Genomic DNA, 2819 nt, shown 5'->3' on the forward strand with positions numbered 1-2819 from the left:
TGAAAAAATAAAAGTAGTTGGAAACAGGATTTGTCGTTCCTATCCATTTTGTGTATTTTTAGCCGGCAACAAAAAATTAAAGTGAATGCGGAAATAATGAATGACATAATCTGCGAATCCCCCCCCCCCCCCCCTTCTGTCCGGCAGGTTTGGCGAGTATTTATTGTCTATATCGAGTCAATATCTTGATCACGGGGTCTACAGTGTCTAAATTACTCATCAGTAAAGTGAAGGACCGGAAATGACAAGTGTTATCTTAATGATTTGCTCACGTCTCGCACACACACACAGACACACACACACACACAAATATATATATATATATATATATATATATATATATATATATATATATATATATAATATATATATTAATATTACATGTGTTATATCTCGAGCACTATTCGTACCATAGTTGTATCATAACACGATTCAATATATATATATATATATATATATATATATATATATATATATATATATATATATATATTTTGAGAGAGAGAGAGAGAGAGAGAGTGAGAGAAAGAGAGAGAGAATCAATTCAAAAGAGAAGGGGGGGGGGGAGTTGGGGGTGTAAATTCATCTCAAAGCAACCGAAATATTTCTTCCTCTCCCAAAGAGTTGAATGATTAATTAATTGGTGATGAAAATGTCATCAGTCCTTTTTTTTTTGTCAGGCCAGCCGGACACTTTTCTCGGGAAAACCGCTTAGTTAGATGCAGCTATTGAATGGTGTGTTTTATTCACTTGATAACCGGAAGTTGATTGTTATTAATGATGTTATTTGGAAGCTCTCACGCCCTGATTGGTCCTCGAATTCAGTCATGTGACAATACGCCTGGGTCGGTGCCTGCAGCTCAGATCTGCCTTCTTGAAATCTCAAAACATTCGAAGTTTCCTAGGAAAACAATGAAAATGCCACATAAGCATTTGAGTGTATTCCTCTCTGTTGGATTTTGTGCTTGTGTCCAGATGAGACTTATAGGTGATCTCAAACTAAGTACATTGATGGTATGCTCTTGGAATCTACATCTGATCCCCATTTGTTCTCAGTTCCCCTTTGTCTTACCTTTTCTTGGGTGCTTTAATTGTAATTCTAGAACTTTTTACTATCCATTTTCTTCCTTTTTTACTGGCGCTGATATGACCTTAATGTGTTGCAAGTGCCGTAAAACCTTAAAAACAAACAAACAAACAAAATGCCACAATAAATAGCATTACGAATCAATTATTTTCCCTCAGAATGATCACAAATGCTCCGAAGTCCTAAATAAATACAGTTTCTAAGCAGCCGCTCTTCTTTTCAACAAGATTTTTGAATCAAACACGTCTATGCATGCAACACCCTCTCCATACATTTACATTATTTCCACATTTGACAAAATGTGATATTTTGTAACTTTACATATTTGTGTTTTGTTGTTTGTCTCCTGACGAAGGCCAAGGATCGAAACGTCGTTTGTTTTGTGTTGTTCCCTTATATATGAGTCACATTACTTTATCGTTCTCTCAATTTTATTGGCTCATTTAGGCACCTCTAGTTTTTGGTTTTACGACTTTTTCGTAGCACCAGGCAGGTCTACTGTAGCCAACTTGTCTCGTCTTCGTCCTGGCGCTGTTTGAATGAAATGGAAGACACGGACGTTGGTCATCGGGGCCTATACTCGTCATATCCCCGCAGGAAGTCTGTGGTTCGATCCGCCATGATAGATCCTGGCTTTTTTCACTCTCATGTCTTTGCTATGGGCTTTGGGGACCGCTAGGTGGCGCTGATCTCTTCTCCAAGTCTTCAACTGGAGTGATGAACTCTGCAGCCCCTCCTGGATGACCTCCCATGGTGGTCAGGAGGCCACGTGTTATGTCTTCTATCTCCTTGTGTCTTTTTCCCGCGTTGTTTTCTGTCTTTACCTTGAAATGAGATTATATTTGTCAGTGTATGACATAATCAGTCGGAAGGTGAAAATTTTGGATTTGCATTTTTTTGGCATTTTCTGAAAGAATATGCTCCCCAGAGCATTTTAATCTTATTTGTAGTAAATCGGGTGATTTTTCATAAAGTTATGGTATGGGAAAGGTATCCAGCGACTTTTCTCAAATTTCATACTTTTTCATCTTGACTAGCTGTAAAAAAGATTTAGAAGTGAAATTAACCTTTGATATTTCCCGGAAATGTACAAAAAGGGTTGATATAATCATTTATGACAAGAACTCATTTTTGATTTTTTTAAAATTAATCTTCTAAACTTGGCAATATCTCAGTTCAAACCTTTTCACCATCCAACTGATTCTGTCATTCACTGTAACAAATGGTTTCGTCCTGGTCCAGGAAAGCAACGACCAGTCAGTCACAAGCTACTTGAAGGAAGGAATTTGTTTATGATAATCTTATTTATTTCCGTTTGCCATTTTCGTTCGGGCAAATCTGGTTTTGGTTGGGTTTTTTTTATTTGGGGTTTTTTTTTTTTGAGCTTTTATATAGCGCGATATCCACTTAATGTGCTCAAAGTGCTTTACAAGGGGTCCCTGACCAACTGCAACATGTAACATGCAGAACGAGACATGACGCCTGTTAGACGATATTATAATTTTTTTGTTCCGAAAGAGATAACGCTGTTAACGGCCAGGTACTCATTTTACACCTGAATACGATGAAAGAATGTGAGTAAAGAGCCTCCTCCAAGGACTCAATTATGCGCCGAGCGAGGCTCGAACTCAGGACCAAAAGCGAGTGTCATACCACTAGACCACATAGCCTTGGTATTTTGTTATTCCTTATCCACAAGGACGTTTGAATTTCCGTTCAGTTTCCTTCCAGA

General features: G+C 37.8%; 1 protein-coding gene across 1 annotated transcript in view; it reads left to right on the forward strand.

The window, feature by feature from the left end:
• Nucleotides 1-894: 894 nt before the first annotated feature.
• LOC144971724 (uncharacterized) overlaps nt 895-2819 on the forward strand; it is an 11719-nt gene continuing 9794 nt past the window's right edge. Inside the window, exon 1 of the mRNA XM_078912799.1 lies at nt 895-1014. The gene's annotated coding sequence lies outside the window, so the exon portion shown is untranslated. The remainder of the gene's footprint in view (nt 1015-2819) is intronic.

The sequence above is a fragment of the Berghia stephanieae genome, chromosome 1, assembly GCF_034508935.2.
Source record: "Berghia stephanieae isolate SIO BIC M18660-M18661 chromosome 1, UCSD_Bste_1.3, whole genome shotgun sequence".
Taxonomy (NCBI): Eukaryota; Metazoa; Mollusca; class Gastropoda; order Nudibranchia; family Aeolidiidae; genus Berghia; species Berghia stephanieae.